The sequence below is a fragment of the Sciurus vulgaris genome (assembly GCF_902686455.1).
Source record: "Sciurus vulgaris genome assembly, chromosome: 13".
Taxonomy (NCBI): Eukaryota; Metazoa; Chordata; class Mammalia; order Rodentia; family Sciuridae; genus Sciurus; species Sciurus vulgaris.
This window is the reverse complement of record NC_136474.1, coordinates 20,166,572-20,173,997: the sequence shown is the minus strand read 5'-3', so window position 1 is coordinate 20,173,997 and position 7,426 is coordinate 20,166,572. Positions and strand designations below refer to the sequence as shown.

Below are 7,426 nucleotides of genomic sequence, written 5' to 3'. Positions count from 1 at the left end.
ATCTCATTTTAGAGCCCATTTTCCACTTCATTAGAATAAGAAAAGCATGACTTTGAAAAGAAACAACTCAGAACCAGCTGCCTGGGAGAGTTTCAGGGATTGATGTCTCAGCCACCTCTCAGCGCACACACACTAATAAAGGGATCAGGTTTCCAGGATTTGTGGACACCCACTTCTGGATGCTGTGAGCCCAGCAGGCAGCCTTTGAATCTCCTACTACATGGAAAGGCAGTAGGTATTTGATTGACCTCTAAGTCATAAACATCCCAAATCTAATCAATATATCCATTAACTCACATAGTTACTATTTTCTTCTGTGTCTCTATGGAGAGTACTTAAGATCTGCCTGATTAGTAGGGTTTAATTTAAAATATAATGTTACCAACTGTAATCATTATGTCCTATGTTAGATCTCCAGAACTAACTCATGGAATCTCTGTGCTGGACTAACATCTGCTCATTTCCATTCCCCATATCACACTGCTATGTGAGGACTTTATATCCATATGTAAGTGAAACCAGGCAGCATTGTGTTCTGAGCCTGGCTTTTTATCACTTATCATGATGTCCTCCACATTCATCAACATTTCCCCAATGTCTGGATTTCCATCTTTCATGGCTGAGTTCTCCTCCACTGGGTGTCTATGCCACATTCTATTCATTCTATTTCTATTCCCATTCTATTTCATTCACTGATGGACATGATGAACAGTTAGGTCTTTCTGCTTCTGAGCTATCATGGATAATTATGCCATGAATATGGGAGTGCGGGTATCTTTCAAAAATTCCGATTTTAATTCTTTTGGACAAATGCCCAGAAATGGAATTGTTGCATCATATGATAGTTATATTTTTATTTTTTCAGGACTCTTCATCTAATTTTCCATCATGGCCATATCAATTCACATCCCACCAATAATGTACAATTTTTTTTCTTTATAAATTTGTCAGTTTTAAAATATTGTAGCGTAGTCCTCTCCATCATTAAATGTTACATCAGTATAGCTTCTGGTTTGAACAGGTTTCACTTCATGCTGTTAATTTTTGCTTTGCTGTGCAGAAGCTTTTAATATGAAGCTGTCCCAATTATTGTTTCTTGCTGGGCTTTTGTTAATTTAAAAATTATAATTTTTGTAAGAACTTGACCTATGACAGTTCTGTATCAAAAAGTGTATAATTCAGACTTCTATTTGGCCATAAAGAAGAATTAAATTATGTCATTTACTTGTAAATGGATGCAACTGGAGAGCATGCTACGTGAAATAAGCTAGAATCATAAAGGCAAGGGCCGAATGTTTCTCTCATCCATGGAAGCTAGAGAGAAATTAAAAATTTCTTTTAAAAAATGTATTTCATAAAAACAGAAAGGAGAACAGTGGAGGAGAAGAAGGGGATGGAGGTGGAGGGAGAAAGGATGGGAAAGGGGAGATACTGCAGAATGAAATGGACCAAGTTATGCTATGTGCATGTGCAAACATATCCCAGTGAATTCCACTTTTATGTGTAACTAAAATGCACCAAGTTAAAAAAGTACTAAAAATAAAGGTAAGAAAGTCCTAGAGTGTAGAGAAAGGGGGTTGAAAGGGAGGGAAGGAAAAGAGGAAATACTAGAAATTGGTATGAACAAGTTGTCTGTACAGATGTATCTGTCAGAAAGAACCCACTCATTCATTAATAAAAACCACAAGGGTTCAAACTACAAACAACTTTAATTCACTAATTTACCCATTGCCATTCAGCCAATGGCAAATTTGGATCCTATGTTAAAATGTTTCTTGTTTTCTGTGAGTTCTTCCCTTGGTGCCTCTAAACACATGGTGAAAATGTGGACTTCATAATGAAGGAAATTAGATTTTTGTTAAATTAAAACTCATAATCACAAATATTACTAATTTAATTCTCCTAATTTTTGAAAAACAGGTTTTGGACATTTAATTGCCTAACACTCTGCAAAAAAAGTTTACATTTTAATTAAATTTCACATTTTAATTATAATTTAATTTTCAATCAAACATTTGGGTTAATATAAAAATTATTTTTTACAAGAACTTCATCTACAATAGTTCTGTATCAAAAAAGGTATAATACAGAAGACAAAACACATGCTAGTCTTTAGTAGAAACTATAAAATGATCAATTGCAGCAAATATTCTCAAAGATTTTAAAAATCTCCAAATGGAGTTTTATAATGAGCAGACACAAGTGAGTTCAGAGTCCAGTGAGACCTGGTTTTACTCTTGTCACTGTATCTTTCTGCAACTGTCGTGAGCACCCTCCCATCTGGCAAGCCATCTAATAAGAGGAAATTTAGCATTCCATGCAGTGTCATCTGACAACTTTGGAGGAAGGATTCCTGCAGCAAAGCAGCTCTTCAGAGTGTCTCTGAGTAGGGTCTAAAAGCTCACCCCTAGATATTCCTTGTTTCAGCTCTCCAACATGCTCAGCATGCCACCCACTAGGAGAATAAGACTTTACTGGACCATAGTAGTCTAATAAATTGTGAGATTTTACAAGCCCTGTTTTCTATGAGCTGGAATCCAGCCAAGGGCTTCCCAGGCAGGGAGAAGGAACCATGCTGAGGGATTGCAATGCTGCATCTGCAGGTGAGTAAGCACATGGGGAGGCAGAGCATACACGTGGTCCCCCCTAGTCTGCACTGCCAGTCAGAGGGAGCTCATGGGGTAGCACCATAGTAAAATGAGACACCATGTGGGGTTTTGATCAGTGGTACAGCACGAGTCCAGAGCATGTGGGCCCTGAGTTTGCTCCCCAGTGTCACCCAAAATAAAACTAATAAATAAAAAGGGGACTTGACAACCTGGAGGTGTCAGTGAAGAGTCTGTGGGTAAATCAATAACTTGAGCCAACTCTCTTCTGTAGATGCACTTTTGAAAGTCAGCCATTCAGTGGGAATTCTGTGGTTCTGAGACAGCCCATCAGCAATAGCCACACTCTCTAACAGCTCACTTCCACAGCTGACACACTAATCAATCCCGGGATACTTCCTCTTCTTAAACTCCTCTAATCCTTAACACCCCCACCAAACCTATAAAAAGCCCAACTTTTCTTTGGTTTCTAAAGACTATTCTGCCAGGACAGCTCTCCCCTGCTTAGCAAGCATCAGCACCAATCCTGGCTTCTAACTTGTGAGTTCTCCTTTGTATTCCTGATAAACACACCAGAACCAATGAAGCAGAAACAATATTCAAAAAATAATAGAAGAAAAATTCCACGAACTAAGGAGAAGAATGAATATGATGATTAGAGAATTTATATAGTATCATGAAATAAATACTGAGAAGTCCATGTCTGAAGAAAGTCTTGAACTTCAATTCAATAGAAAAATATACAAAGAAATGCATAAAATTAAATAAATATTATATATTAAATATAGGGAGGGACAGAGAGAGTAGAAAAATAAATTTAACCAGTTTCATACCAGTTTCTTCTTCATACAAAGAAGAAGAAAAAATAAAGAAAAATATTTGAGTTCAAAAAGTGACAATGGGTATCAGACACTCTAAGAATATCTAATAATGTTAGAGAACAAAAAGGTAAGGAAGATAAAAGGAGCAATCTGCCAAGGGGTCAAATAAATATTAAAAAATCATTTCACCAGGGCCATCGTATTACACAGTCCCAAGGCTGCTGTCAGAAAATACTGAGGTGCATGGTCAAATGGCACTTCAATAAAACCTAAACCAAGCTGCATTTGTTCATGTATTTATTTTTATACTTGATTTAAATAGAAGACACAGTTTTGGTCCAGGAGGAATATAATTGAAGCTCCTTTAGTGCCTACATATTCTTGTGTCTGCTTTTGATGAAGCCTCAGTGCTTCCAAGATCTGAGTATTGGTAAGTCCCTCCTTTGTGTCCTGGTAAATAGGGAGAGTTGTCATTTAAATGTGGTTTTGGGAAAACTAATAAGGTTTGAATTTTAGTAAGTATTAAACATCATAAACTGTTAAAAGTAGTATTAGGTATACTTGGGAATTATTTGACTCGGTCCCAAAGAAGTATAACAAATCCCCAACACTACCATTTTATAAGAGTACAATGAGGAAAAAGTGGGATAAAAACTTTCAAAGAAGAAAGGGGCCAACAAAGGAACTATTATTATTATTATTATTATTAATTATTATTGTTATTATTATTATTATTTGAACTGTCGTATTTGCTCCAGAAAGTGCTTAGAGGCTTGGATGCAAAGACTTGGGGAACAGCTAGTCCCGAGGCCTACTGGTGCAGGGCTCAGAAGGAAGTCCAGACTTAATCCTCAACCTCAAGCCGCAGGGCGCCTAGGACTTGAAGTCTCTTTCTCTTTTGCTACTTGACCCGGAAACCTGTTCTTGCTATCGCGTCATGCGTGGTGCCTGCGGAGAGCTGGAGGGAGGCGGGGATGCCGCGAAGCAAGGGCGGTTGGTGGAACAGAGAGGCAAACTAGCTGGGCTGTAGGTGTATCCTGACAATGATGGCGCCCCCTGTGGCATAGAGGTCCCGCGCGCTCCGCGAGCCTCGGACAAGATCTTCCGTGGTGTTCCACAGAGAAAGTCCTGATTGTTTGAACATGTTGGTGTCGCTAGCCATGATGTCCTGTCCGGCCTATCATTGCTTACATGCCTCAAAAATTAATAAAAATTATCTACCTCTGTGTGCTACAAGATGGTCTTCAACTTCTGTTGTACCTCAAATTACTACTCACTATACTATTTATCCCCGGGATAAGGACAAGTGATGGGAAGGCGTGAACATGGAAAGATTTGCAGAAGAAGCAGGTGTGGTAATAGTTGGTGTTGGCCCCGCAGGACTTTCTGCAGCTATTCGTCTAAAACAGTTGGATGCTGAACATGAAAAGGACATTCGTGGGTGTCTAATGGGGAAAGCTCCTCAGATAGGTGGTCATAGTGGTCATACCCTCTCAGGGGCTTGCTTGATCCATCTGCTTTTAAAGAACTCTTCCCAGACTGGAAGGAGAGGAGGGCTCCACTAACACTCCTGTAACAGAAGACAGATTTGGGATTTTAACAGTGAAATACAGAATTCCTGTGCCAATTCTTCCAGGTCTTCCAATGAACAATCATGGCAATTACATTGTATGCTTGGGACATTTAGTGAGTTGGATGAGAGAACAAGCAAGGCCCTTGGTGTTGAAGTGTATCCAGGGTATGCTGCTGCTAAGGTCCTTTTTCATGAGGATGGTATCGTAAAAGGAATTGCCACTAATGATGTGGGAATACAGAAGTACGGCGCACCAAAGACAACTTTTGAGTGGGGACTCGAACTGCATGCCAGTCAGTATTTGCAGAGGGTTGGCATGGACACCTAGCCAAGCAACTATACAAGAAGTTTGATTTGTGGGCCAATTGTGATCCCCAAACCTATGTGATTGGACTGAAGGAGTTATGGATTATTGATGAAAAGAAGTGGAAACCTAGGTGAGTGGATCACACTGTTGGTTGGCCCTTGGACAGGCATACTTACGGAGTTTCTTTCCTCTATCATTTAAATGAAGGTGAACCCCTAGTAGCTCTAGGTTTTGTGGTTGGTCTGGACCATCAAAATCCATACCTGAGTCCATTCAGAGAATTCCAAAGGTGGAAACACCATCCCAGCATTCAGCCAATATTGGAAGATGGAAAAAGAATTGCCTATGGAGCCAGAGCTCTCAATGAGGGTGGCTTTCAGTCTATACCAAAACTCACCTTCCCTGGTGGTTTACTAATTGGTTGTAGCCCTGGCTTCTTGAATGTTCCCAAGATCAAAGGGACCCATACAGCAATGAAAAGTGGAAGTTTGCCAGCATAATCAATTTTTAATCAACTTACTAGTGAAAATCTTCAATCAAAGACAATAGGACTCCATGTAACTGAGTATGAGGACAATATAAAGAAATCTTGGGTGTGGAAAGAGCTATATGTTATTAGAAATATTAGACCTTCCTGCCATGGAGCATTGGGTTTATGTGGAGGGATGATTTACACAGGAATATTTTACTGGATTTTGAGAGGAATGGAACAATGGACTCTAAAACATAAAGGTTCTGACTGATCAGCTCAAGCCAGCCAAGGATTGCACACATATTGAGTATCCAAAACCTGATGGACAGATCAGTTTTGACCTCTTGTCATCTATGGCTTTGAGTGGTACTAATCATGAACATGACCAGCCAGCACATTTAAACTTAAAGATGACAGCATACCTGTAAATATAAATCTATCAATATATGATGGGCGTGAGCAACAATTCTACCCTGCAGGAGTTCATGAATTTGTACCTTTGTAACAGGTGATGGATTTCAGTTACAGATAAATGCTCAGAACTGTGTGCACTGTAAAACATGTGATATTAAAGATCCAAGTCAGAATATTAACTGGGTGGTGCCTGAAAGTGGAGGAGGACCAGCTTATAATGCAATGTAAACTGCAATTTATTTCATTTCAGGCACATTTGATAACCAGATTCTTTAAAGTGTAAATGTATGGCAAAATAACATTAAAATATATAGAGGTTAACAAGTAACCTTCACAAACTAACCACTGGTGAAATAGATGTTTTATACTCTATGAAAAATTGTCCCATAAAATTATGAAATATTTCTTTCTTAAACAATAAAATTGTAAATGATATAGCAAAAGAGAAAAAAGAAGACTTGGGAAACATTCTTTTGTCCTGAAGATTTGGGGACAAGAAGAGGAAGGGAGCAGGTAGTTCAGAGACCATATTCCCAGTTAACCACTAGATGACGATGCTCTGAAACTTTCTGAGTGCTCACATGAGAACACACCCTTGCCAGTGCTGTGTGGTTTCTTGCTTCATACACACATATCACTTGTGGGCAATCACGCTACTCTTCCTGTTAAATATGATTAAACAGAGGCTCAGGGTGCAATCTGCTGGCTCGCAACAGCCATTAAGTTGCAGAGTCTCAGCTCAGAACTAGTATCATCTACCTCGAGGGTCTGTGCTCCAACCAATAAAGGGTAGAAATTTAAGTGAGCATTTGGAAGCATGGAGGAAGAAGTTATAGGGTTTAAGCACAAGAATAATCTGGAGAATGAAAAATGTCTGCATCAAACTGGACATATTAGTGATGCTTCTGTTCATCATTTTGTTTGAAAAATTACAAAGATGAAATGATTTTTGTTTAAATGGCCCATGTATTATTGGGGAATAAAAGAATGTTTTTTAAAGCTATAAATCTACATCAAGAAAATGCATGTAGGCTTGTGTTCAGATTTGTATCTCCTTTATACTAATTGACTCTCTGGTGGATCCCAAGAACACACAGATTATTTTTTCTCATATGGAAGCATGTGTGATTATCTGCAAAGTGTTCCCAGATGCCCATTAAGGGTGGTTTATAAGGTGCAGAGTGAATGGTGCATGGTGGTGGGAAATGGTGTGTGTCTGCTTCCCAGCTGCAA

At 39.0% G+C, this 7,426-nt stretch overlaps 1 pseudogene across 1 annotated transcript; it reads left to right on the top strand.

The window, feature by feature from the left end:
• Positions 1–4,505: 4,505 nt before the first annotated feature.
• LOC306643306 (electron transfer flavoprotein-ubiquinone oxidoreductase, mitochondrial-like) lies at positions 4,506–6,572 on the top strand (annotated as a pseudogene). Its single transcript has one exon. The product of its transcript is annotated as an electron transfer flavoprotein-ubiquinone oxidoreductase, mitochondrial-like (transcript).
• The last annotated feature ends 854 nt before the right edge of the window (positions 6,573–7,426 follow it).